This window comes from Tupaia chinensis, unplaced genomic scaffold (assembly GCF_000334495.1).
Source record: "Tupaia chinensis unplaced genomic scaffold, TupChi_1.0 Scaffold000691_1, whole genome shotgun sequence".
NCBI classification, from domain to species: Eukaryota; Metazoa; Chordata; class Mammalia; order Scandentia; family Tupaiidae; genus Tupaia; species Tupaia belangeri.
The window spans coordinates 523,460-536,504 of NW_006160214.1; the positions used below are offsets into that span (position 1 = coordinate 523,460).

The following is a 13,045-nucleotide window of genomic DNA, read 5'->3' on the forward strand; positions in this document are numbered from 1 at the left end:
TATATATCTGACTCTGCTGGGCACATACATCTAGCCAAAAAAAAAAAGAAAAAAAAAGTCAATTAATCATATTCTTGGCCCAGAAGCATGTTAGCAACCATATTCTCTTGTCTTTCAATTCTTCACATACTTTAAGAAGATATTATGTTATACTTACACCGTACCATACTTTTTTTCAAAGTGCTATAAAGGCTCTTTAAAGCGTTCAGGGGAAATGCATGTTACTTAAAAAAATAAAATAAAATAACTATGTATGTATGTATGTCAGTATTTTCCCCCATCAAAGTCAACTCATACTTTAATCCCATTTCCACTAAATTTTGGAAATCCCTTCATATTGTAATTCAATGATGTAAAAAACAAACAAACAAACAAACAAACCAGAAATCAGAGCAGGGAATGTAAGTACAAAAAAAGAATTTTTTTCATGGTAATAAATGCCATGTTAAGTATGAATTAGTTATTCTGAGATGGAGAAATTAAAATCTGACTCTTATAATTTTGTAGTGAATCAAAAGAAAAAAATTTATAGGCTCCTTTGGATGTTACACATTTGTTCAGATTTTCTATTAAAGGCCTATATACTTCTACTGTTTCTTTTTTTTTCTCCAGAGAGACTTCTGCTATAGGGCATGTGCACTTGCCAAAGAGACAGAGAGGCAGAAAGCAAGAAATCACTCCCTGGGGGGATGGCCATGCCACAATCCCTTCTCCTCCATTCTCCTCTCTGGATTTTAGGTATGCACACACATGTTCCCTGCATGAATTTCAAGCCATCAGGTCCGGGACTCAAACCACTGTCGCCCATGTGGAAGTACAGGGACATAGCCACTACACCATCTATTGGTCCCCTTCTACTGTTTCTTAGAGCTTCAGATTCAAAATGAATCACTTTTTTCTTGTTTTTTCTCCTTTTTCCTTTTCCTTTTTTGAGGTACTTTTTTTCATACAACTTACCTGGCATTTCTACTATCTAGTTTCAGCTTAAGGCTTCATCTCATTATGTCTGTTCATACAAATGAGATTAATATAGAAGGGAGGCAGAGAAAAGGCTTCAAAGGGGGCTCTGGACCTGGGTTTGTCTTTACCCACATGCAGGGTCTTTATGACCTCGATTTAGCATCTTGCCTCTCAGCCTCCATAGGTACTTGTGTTTTTCTCTTTGCTCGAGCAAACAGGCATGACCTTTAGATCATTAGACAGTGAATGATTTCCTAGAGAGATTAGTTTTACTGGTTTTCATGTCCCAGCCTGCATCACTTTTGCTCATCTCAGATCATCCCTTGTATTGCATATCTTCACAAGCATGCTAGCCTTGAAACAAAAAAATTTAAATATTCATCATATATAATGGCTTTCATTGTATAACTGAACAAGAAAGGCTCTTAGGGTATAATCAGGAAGCAGCTTTACTTTCTTTCTTTTTTTTTTTTTGGAGAGGTTTTCGCTATAGGGCACGTGCACTCGCCAGACAGAGAGAGACATAGAGACAGAAAGCGAGAAATCACCCCCCAGAGGGGATGGTCACGCCACAATCCCTTCTCCTCCATTCTCCTCTCGGGATCTTGGGCATGCACGCACACGCGCCCAGCGTGAGTTTTAAGCCACTGGGTCCAGGACATGAACCGCGGTCGACTACGTGGGAGTCCAGCGACATAGCCATTACGCTAACTGCTGGTTCCCGCAACTTTACTTTGTAAGCACTGATCCTTAAAATGAACTATGAGGCTAGATCAATGCCCTTCCCTAGGCAAAAATTAAAGCAAGTTTTTACATCTTCCTTGTTCTTGTAAGTAAAACCAACTGTTCTCTCTTGCAGCAAATGCCTCCAAGGCCTGAGTTGCAGTCCTTCGGCCTATCCCTGATTTTAGCAACAACTGTGGTAGACAGTTCTCGGTGAGTTTAGATTATTTTAGATTGTCTCACCAAACCTCAGTTGTAAATTTAGCTGATCTAGGTCAGAAACTTTGATATTTAGCACTCAGGACAAGAGTGCAATATTGAGGTCTTCAATAAAGTGATTTTAGTGCATGTGTCTCAGCCCAGACCTGTCTGTATGTCTTAAAATAAGGTTAGAATTCTGATGCTAGGCTCTGGAGAAAGACTCTTACCCTGTGACCAACTGGGTGTGTCTCAGCTAGGCACCATCCACAGATCCATAGAATGCTCAGGGAGAGCTATACCCTGTGCAAGATAGGAGTCTATCAATCGTTGCTTATGAAACAACAGTTATTAGGAAAAGTGAGAGAAAGAAAGAGAGTTGAAAGTCAGACATTATGTGGTGCTCTAAGGTCTGCATTATAAGAGCAAAGGGCTCTCCGGAACCCTTAAACACCTCTGTTGCTATGTTGCATATGCCTGGCAGCTTGCTTTCGCTTTCTTTCTCTCTCTCTCTCTCTCTTTCTCTCTCTCTCTCTGTGTGTGTGTGTGTGTCTGTGTGTGTCTGGTGACTGCATATGCCCTAGGGCAAATTTTAAAATGATAAAAATTAATAAAAAATTAAATAAATAGGTGCCACCCATTGGCCCTGGACTCCCACATGGTCAGCCATGGTTTGAGTCCTGGACCTGGAGACCTGAAACTCACACTGGGCACATGGGTGTGCATGCCCAAAATCCCAAGAGGGGAATGGAAGAAAAGGGATTGTGGTGTGGCCTTCCCCGCTGAGGGGTGATTTCTCACTTTCTCTGTCTCTGTCTCTTGGGTGAGCACATGTGTCCTATAGCAAAAATCTCTTAAAATAAAATTTGTTTAATTTTTTTTAATTTATTGAAAGAATTTATACAACAAAAGACAAAGTTATTGGTTGTTTTCTGTGTTTATGTAATGTTGCATCTGAATTAATTTTAAAATCTAGTAAAATGTACTAGTTGGTAAGCGGATTTAATCATGGATCCCACTGCATTTACTATATTCCTGGGGAGTTACCAAAAACAAATAGAAGATAAGGGATTATGCCTCACGTTAACCTCTGCCAAAATTCTCCATAGCCACAGTATTACCCTAAAATATACCATAGTTGGCATGCCTGCTATGACCCAATGAATAACAAGTTAAAATTGGAGCAACCCCATAGCTCAATGGTTAGGCACTATGTAAATGAAACAAAATCCTACCTGACTAACCAGGGTTCAAGTCCCAGCCCTGTCTGCTTCATGCCGGATGTAAGCATGTGTGCCTAGGATACTGACAAAATGGATAATGGAAGGAAAAGCTATTATGGCATGGGCTGACTCCATAGCCTAGTGATTAAAGAGCCAAATCCCACATGACTGACCATGGTTCAAATCACGGCTCCGACAGCTTGAAAAACATGCCAAGCACATGCATGCACACCACAAATCCTGATAGGGCAGAGAGGTGGAGAAGAAGGGATTGCGGTGTGACCATGCCCCTCGAGGGGGTTGCTTTTCCTCATCTCTCTTTCTCTCTGTGTCTCTGTCTTTCTATGGCAAGCCTTCTGGCAATTAAAAAAATAATAATAACAATTACAATGTGACCTGATCCCATTGGAAAGGGATACTTTTCTCTCTCCCTCTCTAACATACATGTGCCCTCTAGCATTAAAAAAAAATAATTATAAGTTAAAATTAAATGAAGTCACTGGCACTAGACAAGATGGTTCCCTGTGTTAAATTAGTTAATATAGCCAAGTGTAAGTTAAAATACTCAATGACTGGGGCAGGCATGTGACGTGGTGGTTAAGGGAGCTGGACTCCCACATGACTGACCATGGTTCAAGTCCCGGAACTGGCAGTTCTCTCTCTCTTTCTCTGTCCCTCTCTGGTCAAATTAAAATAAATGAATAAAAATAAATAAAATAAATAAAGTTAAATAAAATAATTAAAAAATGAAAAAATGTTTTGTTAATACTCAATGAGTAAAATCCATTATAGGAAACCTATATAGAGAAGTGGTGTTTATCCTCACTACTTCTCCATTTAGCAGCCTAATTTGGCCTGTATTTAAACTTGGAAAGAATGAATGGTATACTATGATGGATTACTGCAACATTCAGTGCTGTGGTTTCACCCATCAGAGTGCCTACACCCATTAATATTGAAATAACTGACTCTATCCAAGCAACAACTGATAATTTTTTTGCTCTGTTCAGTGACTATCTCAACAGCATCTTAACTTAAGTTTGCCTTTACTTCCAAAGGGACACAACACACCTTTACTTGGCTATTCACAGGATACCTCAACAGCCTTCAGATCACACATGATATTGGCAGATAAGATCTTAACTACATCCAGTTCTCTATAGGATCCAGGTATGATATTCATTGATGACATCTCCCTGCAAGGAGACTCACTGGAAACACTCACATGAGATACATGAATACTCACAAAAGAGCTCAAAATAGAAAGTGAGCAATTGTCCCACACATAGTGTAAAGCCTCAACACTTGAGTTAAATTCTTGAAAAGGATTTAATAAACCAAGACCCACTCATCCTGACTGTTAATAGTTATTGACCCTTTCAATACTCACAACATTTTAAAGTTTTGTTTAGTTTTGGGAGACAACATATTCCTCATTTACAAATTTACTTAACCCCATTTATGCTTACCCTACCTGGAACAGTTCCTCTCCAACAAAAGGCTTTAAAATCTGTCCAAACTGCAATATAACAAGCATTCTCATTAGTGTCCCAGAGACTCCTTCACTGTGAAAGCTTTAGCAACCTTTTAAGCTTCTAGGAGTTTCTGGACCACTGTATTAGCCATAAGTTAAAAGCTATCATTTGAATATCACTCCCAAAAATTTATATATTGAAATCTGGTGAACCATTATTATGGGTTTGAGAGTGTAGAGACTTAATCCAACTATGGTGTTGAAAGTTAGGACTCTTGGGATCAGCAGTTGGTGTAACGGCTATGTTGCTGGACTCCCATGTAGTCGACCGTGGTTCAAGTCCTGGACCCGGTGGCTTAAACTCACACCGGCATGTGTGTGTGCATGCCCAAGATTCTGAGAGGAGAATGGAGGAGAAGGGATTGCAGCATCCCCCCTGGGGGGTGATTTCTCACTTTCTGTCTCTCTGTCTCTCTCCATCTTTCTGACAAGTGCACGTGCCCTATAGCAAAAACCTATCCCCAAAAAAAGAAAAAAAAAAAAAAGAAAGAAAAGAAAGGTAGGACTCTTAGGAAGTGATTAAGCACCAGAGTCAGGCTCCCATGATTGACACCCATGGGTTTAAAAAGAGACACAGATGTAGACACAGATGCATATGTTCTTGCCCCTTGCCATGCTGTGATGTATAAGAGGACCCTGGCTAGGTGCCAGCATCATGCTCTGGGACTTCTTAGCCTCCAAAACTGTGAACTACATAAAAATATTTTTTAACACTAATTAAATATTTTGTTGAATAAATACAATACCAAACAAAATGCATTCAAATACTTTCTTAAAAAAAATAATTTTAAAGGCCTTACAATTCAGGCTAACAATACAATAAAGGCAGATATGCTGGTTTAACATAATTGGCTGATTTTATACAGCACTTATATCTTTTAGTCCACAGTATATTATTAAATGATAGAGAACATCTAATACAACCATCTCTACATAACTAGTAAATAAATGTCTAAGAAAGGAAGATTTTATAGACCTCATCTTTTTTTTTTTTTTTTTGGAGAGGTTTTTCACTTTAGGGCGCGTGCGCTCGCCAGACAGACAGAGAGACATTAGAGACAGAAAGCGAGAAATCGCCCCCCAGGGGGGATGGTCACGCCGCAATCCCTTCTCCTCCATTCTCTTCTCGGGATCTTGGGCACGCACGCACATGCACCCAGCGTGAGTTTTAAGCCACCGGGTCCGGGACACGAACCGCGGTGGACTACATGGGAGTCCAGCAACATAGCCATTACGCTAACTGCTGGTTCCCAACCCCATCTTTTTTTATACCCACCCCAACAGTCTAACTCCAGAGGAAAAAGTCAATGATTTTCCTCACAAAAGCTCACAACTAATGTCACTTTGCTATCAAAATCTGTATTTCTGATCCATTATGAGCATTGAGAAAAGATTCAAATATTCCCAAAGAAAGAAAAACAATGCATGCTGTGATCACCTATTCAGCAACAGCGAGCACTGCATTCAAAACTATTTCATCCCAGGAATTAAGTAAGTCCAGCCACATTCAGGGGCATTTCCTCCACTGTAGTATTGTAAAAAGTCTCAGTGTCACAAAGAATCCTCTTGTCTTCTTCAGTAACAAAGTTCATAGCCACACTTTTCCTCCCAAATCTACTCCTTCTACCAATTCTGTGAATACATTTTTCACGATTGGTAGGTAGCAAATAGTTTATAACCAAAGACACTTGTTGCGTTGCACATCAATCCTATGAGCCAACAAGTCAGTAGTGATCAGAACACGGCTTGAACCTGACTGGAATTATCTTATGATAACATTTATTTCTTTCTGGTCCATGTCACCATGCAGAGCAGAAACTGTGAAGTCCCTGGCATGCATTTTCTCAGTGAGCCAGTCCACCTTACACCTTGTATTGAGAAATATAACAGCCTGCATAATGGTCAGAGTCTCATACAGGTCACAGAGTGTATCTAGCTTCCATTTCTATCTTTCAACATTAATATAAAACTGTTTGATTCCTTCAAGGGTCAATTCTTGCTTCTTCACTAGAATTCGAATTGGCTCTCTCATGAATTTTTTGGTCACTTCCAATACATCAGTTGGCATTATGGCAGAAAGCAACACAACCTGAATACTTGTATTTAATTTTTGGAAAATCTCATAGATTTGATCCTCAAATCCTCAACTCAACATTTCACCTGCTTAATCCAAAACAAACATTTTGATCCATTTTGGAGAAAGAGATCATCTATTTAACATATCAAACACTCTTCCCTGATGTACCAACAACAATATGTGGTACTTCAGCATGCAGCTTTTGCATTTCATTTTAAACATTTGCTCCACCAATGCAGGCATGACAAGTTGCTCCCATACATAGACTCCAAGTGCCAGAATTACCTTTTGTATCTATAATACAAGGAATAATAGCTCTCTGGTGAATAGCTGAAGGCTTCTCAAAACCATAAGCATAGATACCCTGAAGAAGAGACTCCTTTAAATTCATATCATCAAAGTTATCAACAATCTAATTCCAGTTGCGCTCAATGACACCATCGGGGTCCAGTCCTCTGGGCTGCCATGTTCTCTGTTACAATCCACAAAGCCACCAGACATGATCCAGAAAACCACTCAGCACCCGACTGAAAAGCACAAAACTATTCTCTTGAGGCTGACAGGTAGTGTGGTAGTTAAAGGCACTGGACTCCCACATGGCTGACCGTGGTTCAAGTCCTGGACCTGGTGGCTTACTTTCTCGCTTTCTCTCTCTTTTTCTCTCTCATCAAACTGGAAAATAATAATAAATAAAGTTAAATAAAAATTTATTCTTAAAAAAACTATTCTCTTAAATTACCAGACTCGGGCATTTCTGTTATTAGCAAGAGAACAGACTAGAACTTGACCCATAGGTTTCTTATGCAAGAAATTACTTTCCTTAGCTCTGTGCCATGCACCATTAGAATAGAAAATCATGGTCACAGACTAAGTTCTCCTGGAAATAGAGGCTCCCAAATGACCTGAACACATGACCCTCCATATCAATTCTGCATTGGATCATGACAGCAGCACCCTACAATTTCAGCAGAACTATAAAGGCCTCTTTGCTACACAATGGAGCCAAATAGGAACCGTCTGTTATATTCAACCTACAAAAGGGGGTTGCTTTCCTGTCCTCAGTTTTTTCCAGATACTATGATGCTGAAGGAGGTCAAACATCTCCCAGACCAGTCAGTTTCCTGGAGAAACCCTTGAGATGAACTGAGAGTACATTAATGGGAGTTCATATAGTTTGCCATATTCTTCAAACATAACAAAATGATACTGAATGGAAGGGCAGAAGTCAGAAGGGATAGAAAGCAATAAAAATGATAAATATATGAGTGAATATAAATGAATAATGACCACACAAATTAATAACAATAATAACAATTGGTAGGGTTTTAAATATGTAGAAATTAAAATAGTAATAATAACACAATAGCATGTAAGTCAAGGGAAAGTTAAAAGGTTTCAAGGGTCTTTCATCATTTAGGTGCAAAGTTAAACTATAAATTAATATTAGACTTTGATGAGCTAAAAATGCATGCCGTGATTTCTAGACTGACTGCTAAAATAACCATAAAAGAATGTATACCTTCCAAACAATCAGAGGAAAAACTGAAACAATAAACAGAAGTAATCCAAAACATGAAATTAGAAAAAAGGACATAGAACAAATAGAAAGATGTATAAATAATAAACTTAAAGATATATGAGTAATTATATTAGATGGAAAGTAAATATTCTTGTTAAAAGACAAAATTAGACTGGATTAAATAAATAAAATCCAACTACATGCTGTTTACAAGAAACATATTTGGAATACAAAATACAGAAAGGTCAAAAGCATAATACAACACAAAAAATATATTGCACAATCTACACTAACAGAAAGCTGATATATTAGCTATATTAATGTCGAAAAGAAATTTTAAAGCCAAAGGTATAACTAGAGATAGAAAATGTCACTTTATCATTTTAAAAGGTTCAGTTTACCAGGAAGTTAAAACAATTCTAAATTATGTACCCTTAATTTCTCACCCCTCATTGTTAAATTTCCATAGAGAAATTAAAGTATCACTGAAATTAGATCCCATATTTCTACCCCTTCAATCTTTCATTCTGTCTGATGTCAGCCAGAGAGTAACCACAGAGATTGGTGGAATCTAACTGTTCTTCACCAGCAGCCTCGATGGTCTCAAGTGCTTCTCCTTCAGCACCACCAAGGATAAAATAATCCTAATCCCTTGTTTAAGTGTCTCATTTCTCAAAAATGTCATCAGGACTCTTGAGTATCAATGCCCTCCCACACCCTCAAAATTTAGAACCAAATAATACAACAGCTGCCAAAGGGTCATTTCTCAAGACAAAGCAAAGTTTCCACATTGTTGTATCCAATTAAAGATCACTGTAGAGAGACCAGCAGTTAGCATAATGGCTATGTCGCTGAACTCCCATGTAGTCGACCGTGGTTTGAGTCTTGGATCCAGTGGCTTAAACTCACGCCAGGCAAGTATGCGTGCGTGCCCAAGATCCTGAGAGGAGAATGGAAGAGAAAGGATTGCAGTGTGGCCATCCCCCTTGGGGGGTGATTTCTTGGTTTCTATCTCTCTGTCTCTGTCTTTCTGGTGAGCTCACGCGCCCTATAGCAAGATCCTCACACACACACACAAAAAAGACCACTGTAGAGATGATGTTATCTGAGAAAAGGAAGATGGACAGAAAAAGCAAGAGAAAAAAATAAGAAATTCTCCATGACTTACAGCTTGCCAGTATGCTGGTCACTCCATGGTAAGTATTAGGAGGCTACAGTTAGTGAAATTTAATTCAGTTGAATTCAATTAAATCCTAGGTTTACAAAAGCTCAAGGTGTTCATAATCTGAAAGGTTGTTGCTGTCTTGTTTATCCTCTGGACCACAAGGAGAAGCAACTATCTCTGTCGATTGCTTTTTCACCCAAACTTTGTTTTTCTCTATTTTAATTCCCAAGGCCTTGGTTAATCTTCATAACTCTAGGGTCAGCAGATGGTGTAGCAGTTACATTGCTGGACTCCCACATGGTGACCACAGTTTGAGTCCTGGACCCAGTGGTTTGAAACTCACGCCAGGCACATGTGCATGCATGCCTAAGAATTCCAAGAGAATGGAGGAGAAGGGATCATGGTGTGGCCACCCTTCTAATGAGTGATTTCTCACTTTCCCTCTCACTGTCTCTATCTCTCTCTTCAGTGAGCACTTGCACCTAGGGCAAAACAAAAACAAAAACAAACCAACCAAAAGAACCCTCTGAAAAACAACAACAAAAATCCTCACTGCTCCAAGGACAGCATCAAATAATAAAAACCCAAATAAAGGCTGGCAGGTGGCATGGTGGTTAAGGGCACTGGAATCCCATGTAGTCAACTGTGGTGTGAGTCCCAAACCTGGAGGCTTGCTTTGCTTTCTCAATTTTACTCTCTCTTCCTCTCCCCACCCCGCCCCGATCAAATTAAAATAAATAAATAAAGTTAAATAAAAGAATTGTAAAAAAATTCCAAATAGGGACCAGCAGTTGGCATAATGGCTATGTTGCTGGACTCCCACGTAGTTGACCACAATTTGAGTCCCGAACCCGGTGGCTTAAATTCACACCAGGCACATGTGCATGCCTGCCCAAGATCCCAAAAGAAGAATGGAGAAGAAGGGATTGCAGCATGGCCATACCTATTGGGGGAGTGATTTCTCACTTTCTGTCTCTCTGTCTCTGTCTTTCTGGTGAGCACACATGCCCTATAACAAAAACCTCTCAAAAAAAAAAAAATTCGGGAACCAGCAGTTAGCATAATGGCTATGTCGCTGGACTTCCACGTAGTCGACCATGGTTCGTGTCCCAAATCCGGAGGCTTAAAACTCACACCGGGCTCGTGTGCGTGCGTGCCCAAGACCCCGAGAGGAGAATGGAGGAGAAGGGATTGCGGTGTGACCATCCCCCCTAGGGGGTGATTTCTCGCTTTCTGTCTCTATGTCTCTCTCTGTCTGTCTGGCGAGTGCACGCACCCTATAGCAAAAAAACCTCTCAAAAAAATTTTCAAATAAATAATCCTTTTTTCTATTTGGTCTCTCCTACTGTGAAAGGATTTAATCTTCCTTGGAGGACAAGACAACCTATGGGCTCTTGTTGAGAGACCAAAAATTCAAGGCAGGGAAGAAAGCTGGCCAGTGCTGACTAAGAGCAAAACACATCCCTTAAAAGCCTGACCACCACAGCACTCCCATTTTGAGGTTAGATTTCTCTGGTTCCAGCAAGAGTTTTCCCTTAACCCTATGTATGAGGAAGTCTTCAAAAAGTTCATGAAAACTGCCTATTGTAGAAAAAAGTACATGAATTTCAAAAATTTCTGCACAAAATGAACTCCATTTTGTGTGAAGTTCTTGAAGTTTCCTTGTATACTGCTTACAACATTTAAGGGGCTTCTGCAAGTCTACAACTGCCTAAAAATTATCTTATCCCCTCAAGAATTATGTCTTTCTCCTGCAAGACCAGACTCTTGCTTGTTCTGTCTGCAGTCTCAGTCAAGCCTGCTATGACCCCAAAATGAACTTTTTTCCTTGCCAAACCTTGCCAGGGCCCCATTCCAGCAATACCATCTGCTACAGCTGGGCTGCCACGAATCAAGCCAGCTGCTGCACAACTTACAAAGCCAAAGTCTTCCCACACAGTACTTTAACCCCAAATCTCAGGCTCCCTTTTTATATCATCCAGCCCAACAGTAAACAGCAATATTTAGGAATGTAAGGTAAGATTTGGATAATATTAGACTGGCATTAAGTTTAAAATCAACTGTACTGCAAACCTGTCCTGCCTATACATATTCCAACCAAGAGAACTATAGTTAAGGGACAGTAACCAGTGGGAAAATTACCATTTTATTAACAGCCAAACCAGCATGCAATCACTCCCAATGCAGGTCTGACAATGAGATCTAACAGAAGTTGGATTGAAGCATGTGGCTTGGTTCTGGAGGCCTAAATGGGGATTCCCATCTCCTCCCCTAAATCCAAAATGACTAGATCGACAGAGAAAATAGACTCTGGCATTATGTAACCACTCAGTTGCAGACCTGGAAAGGGAGAAAAGAGAGAGATATAGGCAGATTTGTCTGGACAGCCCAACACAACTGAAGATATATTTTTTTAAAAAAAGGAAAATAAAACATAGTTTCTAAAAAGACAAGCCCTAACTGGTTATGTTTACCACATAAAGCCAGAAAGAACAAAGCAACAAAGCAGGATATCACACGTGAATACTGATATTTAAAGCAGAATGCCCTGCTATCTTAGTTTGGGCTGCTATAACATAGTACTTGTAAATAGTAAGCCTATTTTTCACAGTTCTGGAGGCTGAAAGTTCAAGATCAAGGTACCAACATAGTCAGGTTCTGTCAAGGACCGTCTTCCAGGTTGCAGATTTCTGCCTTCTTGTATTCTCATATGACTTCTTGTTGTACATGATAGAAATAGCAAATGAGATCCCTTGGGCCAATTCTATAGGGCATTAAAGCCTCATTCATGAGGGCTCCTCCCTGTGGCCCAATCACCTTCCAAAATGTTCCACCTCCTAATATCATCTCCTTGTGGGTTATGATTTCAACATATGGATTGTGAAGGAACACGAACATTCAGTCCACAATACCTGCCTATTAGTAACATATGGCCCAATGAGTGCCTTGGTCCCTAGCCAGCTAGATTGTCAACTTTGCCTCTCTTGGGTTGGAAACATTAGGAAAGGGATGAGCAGAGGGCGGAAAGTATAGGAAAACAAACTTTCATAAACACACACAAAGATATCCACACACTTGATATTTACCTGGACTTGGGTATAGGATAAAGCTTAATATCTGGGGGAGTGTTTGAATACCACACAGATAAACAGATAATTTCATAGCATTTAGAACCAAGACACAAAACTCATTAGACTGAGTCAGAGCCCAGACAAGGGTGAGTCGAGTGAGACAATTGAGGCCTCCTTAGATTTTGTTACCTAAGCTTCTTACTTGCCCTTCTCCTGCTCTGTGACTGAGCTAATGTATGAGGTGAGAGCCAAAATGACTCAAAAGATAATGAATGCGGGAACCAGCAGTTAATGTAATGGCTATGGTGCTGGACTTCCACGTAGTTGACCGCGGTTCACGTCCCGGACCCGGTGGCTTAAAACTCACGCCGGGCGCGTGTGCGTGCGTGCCCAAGATCCCGAGAGGAGAATGGAGGAGAAGGGATTGCGGCGTGACCATCCCCCCTGGGGGGGTGATTTCTCGCTTTCTGTCTCTATGTCTCTCTCTGTCTGTCTGGCGAGTGCATGTGCCCTATAGTGAAAATCTCTCCAAAAAAAAGAAAAGATAATGAATGCAAAAAAAAAAAAAAAAAAAC

The 13,045-nt window shown here is 40.0% G+C and overlaps 1 pseudogene; it reads right to left on the reverse strand.

Moving 5' to 3' along the window:
• Positions 1-6,125: 6,125 nt before the first annotated feature.
• Positions 6,126-7,216, reverse strand: LOC102502030 (eukaryotic initiation factor 4A-II pseudogene; annotated as a pseudogene).
• Between the last annotated feature and the right edge of the window lie 5,829 nt (positions 7,217-13,045).